This window comes from Python bivittatus, unplaced genomic scaffold (genome assembly GCF_059951505.1).
Source record: "Python bivittatus isolate LINGU-HERP-01145 unplaced genomic scaffold, Pbiv_v1 ctg000360_np1212, whole genome shotgun sequence".
Taxonomy (NCBI): Eukaryota; Metazoa; Chordata; class Lepidosauria; order Squamata; family Pythonidae; genus Python; species Python bivittatus.
The window spans coordinates 684,013-697,683 of record NW_028277069.1 but is presented as its reverse complement, the minus strand read 5'-3'; positions in this window follow the sequence as shown (position 1 = coordinate 697,683).

The following is a 13,671-nucleotide window of genomic DNA, read 5'->3' as shown; positions in this document are numbered from 1 at the left end:
TTGAGAATATACCTAATGAGAAAATCCACCATTGTCTATTTTAAGATCCATGTGAGTGCAAATTCATATCTCGAATATCACCAGGATCTGAACAGATATTCTGGCAGATGAGACAGAAGGGAGGGAATGTGTAGCAATGAATCTGACAGAGCCATTATTGCCCCTTGTGCCAGTCTCCTGTGGTTCAAGAGTTACTTTATAACCAAACTGATGCTTGACTCTTGATTGTTGTTGAATTTGAATAGCCTTCTGCACGGCCTTTGATGTTTTGGCTGAGCTGAGAAAATAGGGTGATTCCTGTAGGAGATCATCATCATCATCATCATCATCATCATCATCATCATCATCATCATCATTTGTGAGATAAAAGGGGCTGATGTTTAAATTCTTTTTCTTTTTTTTTTTTTGAATGAACAAATGCCAATTCAGGTAGTATGAGGGAGATTGGCAATACAAAAGAGGATTACTTGTTGAAATTCATGTTTATTTCTTGCAATGGAGTGAGGAAGAATCAGTTGCTGAAATGGGCCCCTATATAAATTAATTAATTAAACAAACTAACTAACAAATAAATGGGAACAGAGTTTCCATTTTCTATGCAAAATGAAAAGAGTGGTTTAATAAACAAGAGGAAATATTTTTATTTATTAAGAAATGACAAATAAACCAATCATCCCTTTGGAGGAGGTCACCCATATTTTCAGGCAGGGAGTGCTGACATGAATCAGTACCGAGATTGATACTGATATTTAGAATTCTGCATCAGGCATGTGATCTACCCCTCCAAATTATTCACTCTCATATGAGTGAATGTGGGAATCTCATGAGGGTGATTTCAAGAGATTTCATCTATTTCAACCTGCTATGTTGTGATCGAACATCTAGGTGAACTGGAACAATTGCACTATCTGCACACCTGCCTCCATTGTTCCATTTCTAGAACACATAACACCCACCTGGGCGATGTCTGTGCAGGAATGGAAGGGATATCGAAGGCTGGCAGGCTTGAGGGACATGGCACTGCGAGGGGTAGAGAGAAACCTGATGACACCTCCACAGTTTGTGAGCATTCCAGGGCCTAAGAAGAAGCCATGTCAAAAAGTCAAGACAGGATCCTGGACAGAGTTCAGCTGGTAAAGTGGCCAGTGGCGATTGACTGCTGGCCTGATAGCATGTTGGATATATGTAGGAGTTCCCCAAAGAGCAGCAACAGCAACCAGAAGAGAGGTTTCATATAGGAAGTCAGCTGACAGTGGTGGCCTAGAATAAGGAGCTGTAATGGAAACCTCTAAGCATGGAGGTGATCATGGACTCTGGGTCATGTGACTGCGAGGGAGGCAAGAAGGAGTTTAAGATGATCTGGTCATGGAGAATCCAAGCCAATGAATAGCGGACTGATCTCTCCAATACCTGTATAGAGGGACTTTCCTTGCTTTTGGTTGTGGGCTTTATAAACATTCCTATTTTTTTAATTATGGAAAATACAGAACAGATTAACCCCCTCCCCCCATCTGTAGAATGATATATACAGTCCATGTTCCTTTTCTTAAGCATTCAGGTGCATTGATTTTGTATAATTTCATGCCCTCATTTTAAGAAGTCTTACAGGACTTCCACCCACACCACCTTAGAAGGAAGGGGATTTCTCTATTGTTTGCACAGTATATATGCTGTCTGGTGTTTTTACTTACATTGACCTTGAGGAGGCAGTAGATAATTTTGTTTATCTGGAAGTGGTCAGGCTTATGTAGCCATACATCTTACAATAGGCTTCAAACCCTTTGGGGTTCAATTCCAGTAGAGGGCTTCAGTCCATAGTAAAATCTGTGGCTATATACACCTCTCAAGTTCCAAAGAGAACAACATTATTCTCATTCTCTCTCTCTGTCCCATCCCTCCTTCACTTGCTGTATCAGATTTCCTTTTACTGCTGTTGCTGAACAGCTGAGATCAGCACTGAAAATCCCACAAACAGAAATGCATCATCTCTGAATTCAAGGGAAGTCTATTGGCTGCAGTGGATAAGGGAGGAAAAAGGCAATGTAACATAACTTCTATTTCTAATTTCCCCCTTCAGATGATTAGATTAATGGTAGAAGAGATGATCCAGTCATGAAGAGTCTAAGCCTGTTTAACTGTGTGAGAAATGTAGTGGGAGACAACCCTCTCCCTGCTTAAATTTGGAAGATGTATCCTCTGGGGGGCACCAAAGAGTTGCAAACCAGAAATACAAGTATAGACGAAGAAAAAAAAAAGTTAGTAAAAATAAACAGCAGATTTGTGGGACAGTTGCAACCTTCGCTGTTTCCCATCCATAATTTTTGGGTCCAGTTTGGCTGGAGTTTTCTTTCATTTACTTTCATTTATTTGAACCCTCTTCCTCTCCCTCCCCCACCCCACAAGCACTCTTTTTCTTAGCTTTCCCCAAAGTCCAATTTTCAATAATTTTTCATTTCCACTATATACTAAGGGAGAGAGAAGATTATCAAATACCCCTCAAAGAAATTCTGGAAACAGGGGCAGAAGGAACATCTTGGTCAGCTTTAGTTTTCAGGAGGTTGAACTGGTTACAGCAATGAAGAAGAGTGCTAAAAACCAACTGTAGTACCTATTGAGAACTAGAACACATAATAAAAGTCTTGAACTACATAAACAGAAAGAATTTCAAACAATGTACGTTTGCTGTCAGGCAAAGGCCCGTCTTAGATGGCTTCCTTTGGAGAGGCTTATTATATTGGTTTCTGCAATGCATTGATTAAAGGGATGCTCTTTATTGACACTGTATTTTTTTTTTTTTTTTACTCGTGTTGACTGTTTGATATTGTGAACCCCCCAGAGTTCGATTTTGGAGTATTGGTACCCTAAAAATAAACCCAGATTTTTAAAAAAAAATCTCTTTGGAGGTTGTGTGAGAAGATCTGGTATTGCTGAGTTGTCTTCAAATAAAAATGGAAAATCAGAAAGGGAGATATGGCTTTGCACTGTACAGTTTTGCACCAGTTTTCTCTATCCCTATCATCTCTATCTCTAAAACTACATTCACATACATGCACACTATTCTGCAGAAGCCATAGCATTATTCTTTTTAAAATCTTAATTAAAATATTGGGTCTCTCAAGTGGTTTATTGGTATAAGGAAAATCTAGAGGAGGAAGTTTTAGGTGCTCTACCTTATAATGCTGGAGGATACACTTTGCAACTGCAGAAGAATTCATGGATCTGATATGATCAGGGATTATAAACACCTGCCCGGTGTATTGGCCAATCTTGAGAGCCACAAATTGATCTTTGTAAGATGTTTCCCTTGAAATCTTTGTCCCTCAGTTTAATGTTGGTGATTAGAACAGAGGCAATTGTGGTGCTGCTCTGAATAAGTCAAGGATGTCAGTAGCACAGTCAAGCCATGGTTACATAGACTTGCCACAATTCTGGGGCATTTGAGGAAATAGTCATGTGTTCTGTGCAAGAGAGCAAAATGTGAGGAAGAGCAACTTCCAACCTGCTTCCCTACACTAGTTATAGTTTCTGAGTAGCTAAGTGCCAAGGAAACAACAGAATCTAGAGAGGAAGTCCAGTAGAGGAAAGAAGACATCTCTGACACCCACTCTTCTATATGGTATATTGTGGGCTCAAAAGATAATCTTTCTCAAGCACTTTACAGTGATAGATAATGAGTCTTGAGAAGTTTGCCCTGTAGAAGAACCTCACCACAGAGATCTGGATAGGGCAGAGACAATGCTGTGAAAACCTGACCTTTCCTCCAGGCATTGGGGCTGGGTTGTGGATTATGAGTTGTAGGGAGTGAGGGACATGGGCTTTTGATGGATTCTCCTAAAGAATACAAGGTCACCTCTGGACTTTGCTTTCTAAGAGCTAATTTACAGCTCACTGGGCTTATGCAAATATCATCATGAAATGTTCCTCTTTAAAAGCAGGGCCCTCATTTTGGATCTCCACATTTCCTTCAAAGTGTACATGTGAAACTGCAGAAAATCTGTTTAAAAAGACACTATGAATTTCTTGCTCTTTTTCTTTTCTCTGATAGCCATGCCAAACTGTGAGTACACAATTTTAGAGAAAGTGTTTGTGATTTTTTTTTTGAATTTTTATGATGTATGTGAATCCTGATTTTATTTTTCTCCTTCTTCTTTAGGGTCTTTCTGTGATGTCCAGCTCGTGTCATCAGGGCCTGAAACTGTAAGACCAGGACAAAATCTCAATTTGCTCTGCAAAGTTACAGGTGTCTCCATCACCAGTAGTAGCTATGCTTGGAACTGGGTCCGTCAGCCTCCAGGGAAAGGGTTAGAATGGATTGCCAGAATCTACCCGCATGATGGGAGAAAATGGTTTTCATCTTCCCTTCAAAGCCGCACCTCTATTGCTTCAGACAACTCCAAGAATGAGTATTCCCTTCAGTTGAACTCCTTGTCAGCTGCTGACACTGCCGTGTATTACTGTGCCCGAGATGCACAGTAGGACAAGTTGACTGTCATTCTTAACAAAAACAGGAAATTGAGCCTGACTGTACATTTCTCTTCTATCCAGCAGATCAACATTCAGACAGTGAAATCATGTGAACTCCTGGAGGAATATCAGAAAGGGTGGACTCAGCAAATGAAATTCAGCTCAAGGAGAGGATGACAAAGCCCACGATACCCAACCAATTCAGCTGGCTATATCCACTCCAATGTATTGAGATTTATTATTCATGGGAATTTTAGTAAAGTCTAACTGTCAGCATACTGGTGATGGCACGGAAATGACATGGTTTTGTGCAGCTCAGTGTGCAGGTCCAAATGAGGTGGAGGTTGGATCACAATCTCATGATGCATGTTCTATCTTTATGTTCCTTCTCATTTCCCACAGCAGATGCCCATGAGCAAACTAAAATCCTTTTCAAAATGGAAATTGTAGAGAAATCTCAATTGAAGAAACACTCTGGATTGCAAAGACCCCAAATATCAGGTTCTGTCCCTGAAATTACACACAAGCCACCTTTGATTTTTCTAATCAGGTAAGAGTTCCATCTTTACTTCTTAGTTTCTCTGGTCAATGGAAGAGGAACTGAAAACGTAGGTCCTAAAGTGAAGTCCTCAAGTGATTATGGCCACCAGATATGAACAAGTGGGCAAGGAGAATTCCCAAACATTCACTCCTTGTTAGAAATTATGGATGTCTGAATTTCTGTGATGAGAATGAACTTTTCTTTTTCCATAGCATGATTCTTCCTTCTTACAACAACCCTCTTATGCAAAGCCAAGTGTATTTCATTCCATATATAAACCCTCAGTGAGAGCCAGTGTGGTTATCAGTTAAGGTGCCGGACTAGAAGGTAGGAGACCATGAGTTTTAGTCTCTCCTTAGGTAGGGAAGCCAGATGGGTGATTTTGAGCCCATCACCCTCTCTCATGCCTAGACTGGTAATGGGGGAAAAAAAATTACCTATTTCATACACTGTGTTTCATTATGGTGCGGTAACTTTCAATGAGACTGAAACGGTGGGTCAATGCTGTCAGGTTCTATGACAGAATGTTTTGTGGTGACTGCATAGCCTGCCTTGCACTCTCCCCCCTCTGTGATGAAATTAGTTCCATCACAATATATTTCAAATTCTGCATTAAAATGGTACATCTTTCAAATTGCCTTGTGGCTTTGTGCTTGCTATGGTGAAAGGATATTGCATGGGAGGCAGGAAAAATTCAGCTGGATTTTTATGAGGTGCTTTAGAAAGTGTCACACTTGGGTTCTGCAAGAGTTGCATGTCATAGGATGTGAAGCGGGATGCTGAAATAGGTAAAACATGGTTTAAAAGGGCCTGAACCTCATGAGGCACATATACAGTTACACTGAGTTGGACAAAATGTCCTTTTCATGGGTCAATCAATAACACTGCCTGTAGACACAGTTGTAGGACAACTGGTCTTTTTGAGTCCCTGTGTTGCTGAGTTAAAACATCATGAGCATAGTCCTCTTTCTACAAACAAATGAAAGTCACTGGACCTGGGACTCCCTGACTACCCTAAAGGCTTTCTACAAGGAAAACAATAGACTTACTGAGAACAAGAAACAAATCAGTTCAAGATGCCAAATGCCAGGAAGAACACAGCCTCCTTCAAGACAGATGCCTTGGTAGCTATGGGAATGTTCGTGATAAGGTTTCTACAACCAGCCCAGTTCACACGAGCTTCAATAAACTCTTCACAACCATTCTAGTTCCTACCAGCCCCAAGGGTGCTGCACATTCTTTTATATTTCAACTTCATTAAGATGCTCCCATCCATCTGAAGCCTCTAAGAAATTATTTTCTTTTTCACACAGCCTTACATTTTCCATCTGTTGTTGTTCAGTCATTAAGTCGTGTCCGACTCTTTGTGACCCCATGAACCATATTGCGCCAGGCCTTCCTGTCCTTCACTGCCTCCCTGAGTTTGCTCAGTTTCATGCTCATTGCTTCAGTGATGCTATCTAACCATCTCATCCTCTGCCGTCCTCTTCTCCTTTTGCCTTCAATCTTTCCCAGCATCAGGGTCTTTTCCAAAGACTCCTCTCTTCGCATTAGGTGACCAAAGTATCTGAGCTTGAGCTTCATTATCACTCCTTCCAATGAGCAATCAGGGTTGATTTCCTTTAAGACTGACTGGTTTGACCTCCTAGCAGTCCAGGGGACTCTGAAGAGTCTTCTCCAGCACCACAGTTCAAAGGCATCAATTCTTCGGCGCTCAGCCTTCTTTATGGTCCAGCTCTCACAGCCATACATTACTACTGGAAAAACCATAGCTTTGACTATGCGGATCTTTGTCAGCAAGGTGACGTCTCTGCTTTTTAATATGCTATCTAGGTTTGCCATAGCTTTCCTCCCAAGGAGCAAGCGTCTTTTAATTTCATGGCTGCAGTCTCCATCTGCGGTGATCTTGGAGCCCAAATAAATGAAGTCTGTTACTGCTTCCATTTCTACCCCTTCTATTTGCCAGGAATTGATGGGTCCAGATGCCATGATCTTAGTTTTTTTAATGTTGAGTTTCAAGCCAGCTTTCGCACTCTCCTCCTTCACCCTCATCAAGAGGCCCTTTAGTTCTTCTTCACTTTCTGCCATTAGGGTGGTATCGTCTGCATATCTGAGGTTGTTGATGATTCTCCCTGCAATCTTAATTCCGGCTTGTGATTCTTCCAACCTGGCATTTCTCATGATGTACTCTGCATATAGGTTAAATAAGCAGGGTGACAGTATACAGCCTTGTTGTACTCCTTTCCCTATTTTGAACCAATCGGTTGTTCCGTGACTGGTTCTAACTGTTGCTTCTTGGCCCGCATACAGATTTCTCAGGAGACAGGTAAGATGGTCTGGTACCCCCATCTCTTTAAGAATTTGCCAGAGTTTGTTGTGATCCACACAATCGAAGGCTTTTGCATAGTCAATGAAGCAGAAGTAGATATTTTTCTGGAACTCTCGTGCTTTCTCCATGACCCAGCGAATGTTGGCAATTTGATCTCTAGTTCCTCTGCCTCTTCAAAACCCAGCTTGTACATCCGGTAGTTCTTGGTTCACGTATTGCTGAAGCCTAGCTGGTAGGATTTTGAGCATAACCTTGCTAGCATGTGAAATGAGTGCAATTGTGTGATAGTTTGAGCATTCTTTGGCATTGCCCTTCTTTGGAATTGGAACGTAAACTGACCTTTTCCAATCCCGTGGCCAGAAGGAGATTTTCCATCTGATATAGGTATAAAAAGTTTCAAGATTCATAATATCTCATGATACATATTATGTCAGGAACCTCCCTTGCCAGTCCTCCTCTGGTTGATCTTTCATTCTATTCAATAGAAATTGAATTGCCTCAACCCCTGCTGATGCCTACATGGAAAAATTCTGTGCCCACTCCCATCAACAGAAACCTAAATTTAAATATGGGTATATACATACAATAAGTGCAACATTCACACTATTTTCCCCAGTTATTTTCATCTTGGTCATCCTTCCCTGTATAAGAGAGGGGTCTACAGTTTTTTCTAGAACTTGGGCCAAATTTCACCTTTGCTTTTCATGCCAAATGACACACTTTGAACATAAAAATGAATAAATCGATCTTCACTGTGGTCATTGACCAGCATACATTTCTAATGAAGGATGAGGCAGAAGGAAGAAGACATTACATTTCTTTTCATTTTACTCAGTTTTCAGTATTATTAAAATTTGATAATAGGTTACAGTGGAAGTAGAAGGATGGACAGACAGTGAGAGGTTATGACTTAGCATGCAACCTTTTTAAAAAGATACAGTTACATGAACAAGTTTCAGAAACTCTATCAATTTTACATTCCAAAGAACCCTAACCAACCCATAACTGATCCACTATGATACTAGGTTAAATACATGTCCATAAAAGTTAATTAGTTTTTGTTTCAGTTTTTTACTATATTTCTGCAGTAGCTTATGAACTGAAAGTATAAAAGCAAGAAAGTGGCAGCTGCAAACATTGGACATCCTTTGAGTCAATCTACCAAATCGCCTAATAGTAACAAAGAAGCCTAGATTGTCAAAATCATGTTGGCTTAATGTGTTCAAAGGGAGAAATGTTTAGGTTAAAAGACCTTAGAAAACCGTTCAAAATGCAGCAGCATGAGCATTAATCTTGGAATAGGCAATCCTAAAAAAACTTAACAATAATAACAGTATCAATAACAATAACAATAATAATCTTCCATAGATCTTCCTTCAAAAGAAATACCAACCTTTATATCTTGCCTGTAGAGAGCAAACAGTCTTTCTACTAATTTTTGTCAGCAATTTCTCATAGAATGAAAGATCATACTAATTCCTCTTTATGAGTTGCTCCCTGTGGTTTAGCTGAGGCCTGAAAACAATGATGAAGCATTTTGGCAAAAATATGCATCCCACTAATGCAGCGCTGCAGGACAGGATGGAGAAGACCTCCACGGCTACCATGGCTTTTCCTTTTGTGCTCAGATAGGCTGGAACAAAGGAGACCCACACACTGCAGAAGGCCAGCATGCTGAAGGTGATGAACTTGGCTTCATTAAAGCTGTCAGGCAATTTACGGGCAAGAAAGGCCACAATAAAGCTGGCGATGGCCAAGATCCCCATGAGCCCAAGACACAGTAGAAGAAGGAAGATGACCCCTCATTGCATTGGAGAATCATTTCTTTGGCTTCTGAGTGCATGTCCAACTCAGGGAATGGGGGAGATGTTGACAACCAAAGAGTACAAATACATACTTCAACAAGAGAGCAGGAAAGGATAGTAGAAAAGGCCAATCTTTTCCCCACCCATTTCCTCATTGGAGATCTTGGTTTTGTGCCCATGAAAGCAACCACCACAGTGAGGGTTTTGGCCAGGATACTAGAAATGGCCACTGAGAAAGTGATGCCAAAAGTGGATTGTCGGAGAAGGCAGGTCACTTTGCCAGGTTGGCTGAGGAAGAAGAAGGAGGAGAGGAAACAGAGCAGAAGAGAGAAAAGGAGGGTGTAAGTGAGAGCCTGGTTGTTGGTTTTAACAATGTGAGTGTCCCTGTGCTTAATAAAAGTTCCAAATACCCAAGATGTCAAGAAGAAGAAACAAAGAGCAGTGGAGGCTAAACCAATTCCTAATGTTTCTTCCAAAATTAGAAAGACCACTGGTTTCAGGATACATCCTTTCTTTTCTTTATTTGGAGAACGATTTTCTGAACATTCAAAACAGTCATCCATATCTGCAAGAAAAGTCAAGGTATTTGTCATCTATGCATTCCATATTTTTGAAAATTACTTTCTGAATACTGTAGGTGGTAGCTGTTATTCATTTTGCATTTTTTCCACTGGTTACCAGTTTGATAATTTTTATATAAAAATGCAGTTCTTCCTATGTATCCGTTAGGATTGGCATAAAGAAAGTACAACAGGAAGGGCAATTATTCTTTGAAATGCAGCCCTTTCTAAAAGGTTCAAATTTATTACTACATAGACTGTTTGGAGTTTTCCCATTGTTCCAAAAAATGGAGAAGAGGACTGTGATGATGGAGATAAGACTTTAGTAAGAGAAGCAGAAGTACTGACTCTGAGGTGCCAGCCAATACAATTCATTCAAATTCTTGTAGGTTGACGCCTTACTATAGAGTGAGTAAACTAAGGAATGATCAGTCTTTTTATTTGGGATAAAAAGCAAAAATCATCACCGAATTTTATTGTCAAGAAGTAAATTATATCCCCTTCATGGATCACTGCCTTGTCGTGGCAAAGGGGCTTGTGTAACTCAGTGAAGCCATGAGCTATACCGTGCAGGGCCACCCAAGACGGACAGGTCATGACAGAGAGTTCTGACAAAATGTGGTCCACTGGAGAAGGAAATGGCAACCCACTTCAGTATCCTTGCCAAGAAAACCCCATGGACAATGTTAAAAGGCTAAAAGATATGATGCCGGAAGATGACCCCCTCAGGTCGGAAGGTGTCCAATATGCTACTGGGGAAGAGCGGAGGGCAATTCCAAGTAGCTCCAGAAAGAGTGAAGCGGCTGGGCCAAAGCCGAAAGGACGTTCAGCTGTGGATGTAACTGGAAGCGAAAAGAAGGTCCGATGCTGCAAAGAACAATATTGTATAGGTACCTGGAATGTAAGATCTATGAACCAAGGCAAGCTGGATGTGGTCAAACATGAGATGACAAGATTGAACGTCGACATGTTGGGAATCAGCGAACTGAAATGGACAGGAATGGGTGAATTTAATTTGGGTGACCATTATATCTACTACTGTGGCCAAGAAACCCTTAGAAGAAATGGAGTTGCACTCATAGTGAATAAGAGAGTGAGAAAGGCAGTAATGGGGTACAACCTCAAAAACGACAGAATGATCTCAGTGCGTATCCAAGGCAAACCATTCAATATCACAGTCATCCAAGTCTATGCCCCAACCACTGATGCTGAAGAAGCTGAAGTTGACCGCTTCTATGAAGACCCACAACACCTTCTAGAACTAGCACCAAAAAAAGATGTCCTTTTCATCATAGGGGATTGGAATGCTAAAGTAGGAAGTCAAGGAGTAATTGGAATAACAGGCAAGTTTGGCCTTGGAGCACAAAATGAAGCAGGGCAAAGGCTAATAGAGTTCTGTCAAGAGAACAAGCTAGTCATAGCAAACACTCTTTTCCAACAACACAAGAGATGACTCTACACATGGACATCACCAGATGGTCAATACCGAAACCAGATTGATTATATATTTTGCAGTCAAAGATGGAGAAGCTCTATACAGACAGCAAAAACAAGACCAGGAACTGACTGTGGCTCAGATCATGAGCTTCTTACTGCAAAATTTAGGCTTAAATTGAAGAATGTAGGGAAAACCACTAGACCACTCAGGTATGACTTAGATCATATTCCTTGTGATTACACAGTAAAGGTGATGAATTGGTTTAGAGGATTAGATTTGGTAGACAGAGTGCCTGAAGAACTATGGACGGAGGTCTGTAACATTGTACAGGAGGCAGCAACTAAAACCATCCCAAGGAAAAAGAAATGCAAGAAAGCAGAATGACTGTCTGATGAGGCTTTACAAATAGCTGTGGAAAGAAGGAATGTGAAAAGCAAGGGTGAAAGGGAAAGATATCAGCAACTGAATGCAGATTTCCAGAGAATAGCAAGGAGAGATAAGAAGGCCTTCTTAAATGAACAATGCAAAGAAATTGAGGGAAACAATAGAATGGGGAAGACTAGAGATCTCTACAAGAAAATTGGAGATATGAAAAGAACATTTAGTGCAAAGATGGGCATGATAAAGGACAAAAAAGGCAGGGACCTAACAGAAGCAGAAGAGATTAAGAAGAGGTGGCAAGAATACACAGAAGAACTATACAAGAAAGATCTTAATGTCCCTGATGTCCACGCTGGTGTGGTCACGGACCTTGAGCCAGACATCCTAGAGAGTGAAGTCAAGTGGGCCTTAGGAAGCATTGCTAACAACAAAGCTAGTGGAGATGACAGTATTCCAGCTGAGTTATTTAAAATACTAAAAGACGATGGTGTTAAAGTACTGCACTCAATATACCAGCAAGTTTGGAAAACGCAACAGTGGCCACGGGATTGGAAAAGGTCAGTTTATGTTCCAATTCCAAAGAAGGGCAATGCCAAAGAATGCTCAAACTATCGCACAATTGCACTCATTTCACATGCTAGCAAGGTTATGCTCAAAATCCTACAAGCTAGGCTTCACCAATACATGAACCGAGAACTACCGGATGTACAAGCTGGGTTTCAAAGAGGCAGAGGAACTAGAGATCAAATCGCCAACATTCGCTGGGTCATGGAGAAAGCACGAGAGTTCCAGAAAAATATCTACTTCTGCTTCATTGACTATGCAAAAGCCTTCGATTGTGTGGATCACAACAAACTCTGGCAAATTCTTAAAGAGATGGGGGTACCAGACCATCTTACCTGTCTCCTGAGAAATCTGTATGCGGGCCAAGAAGCAACAGTTAGAACCAGTCACGGAACAACCGATTGGTTCAAAATAGGGAAAGGAGTACAACAAGGCTGTATACTGTCACCCTGCTTATTTAACCTATATGCAGAGTACATCATGAGAAATGCCAGGTTGGAAGAATCACAAGCCGGAATTAAGATTGCAGGGAGAATCATCAACAACCTCAGATATGCAGACGATACCACCCTAATGGCAGAAAGTGAAGAAGAACTAAAGGGCCTCTTGATGAGGGTGAAGGAGGAGAGTGCGAAAGCTGGCTTGAAACTCAACATTAAAAAAACTAAGATCATGGCATCTGGACCCATCAATTCCTGGCAAATAGAAGGGGTAGAAATGGAAGCAGTAACAGACTTCATTTATCTGGGCTCCAAAATCACCGCAGACGGAGACTGCAGCCATGAAATTAAAAGACGCTTGCTCCTTGGGAGGAAAGCTATGGCAAACCTAGATAGCATATTAAAAAGCAGAGACGTCACCTTACTGACAAAGATCCGCATAGTCAAAGCTATGGTTTTTCCAGTAGTAATGTATGGCTGTGAGAGCTGGACCATAAAGAAGGCTGAGCGCCGAAGAATTGATGCCTTTGAACTGTGGTGCTGGAGAAGACTCTTCAGAGTCCCCTGGACTGCTAGGAGGTCAAACCAGTCAATCTTAAAGGTAATCAACCCTGATTGCTCATTGGAAGGATCGATAATGAAGCTCAAGCTCAGATACTTTGGTCACCTAATGCGAAGAGAGATCTCTTTGGAGAAGACCCTGATGCTGGGAAAGATTGAAGGCAAAAGGAGAAGAGGACGGCAGAGGATGAGATGGTTAGATAGCATCACTGAAGCAATGAGCATGAAACTGAGCAAACACAGGGAGGCAGTGAAAGACAGGAAGGCCTGGCGCAATATGGTTCATGGGGTCACGAAGAGTCCAACACGACTTAACGACTAAGCAACAACAACAAATTTATATCAGTCTGATCTTTGCCTTTAAATATTAACATTTATGAAGTTTCAGTGTTCCATGTGGAGGAGATTAGTAGGTTCTAAAAACACCCACCCTATGTCTCTTTCATATTTGAATATCTGTTGTTGTTGTTGTTGTTCAGTCATTAAGTCGTGTTGCTTTCTGATTTATTAATTTATTAGAAATTATTGAGAGAACATCAAGTAATTTTGACAAGTCTTCCAAGTGTGGTCATTCATGAGAATCAAGTG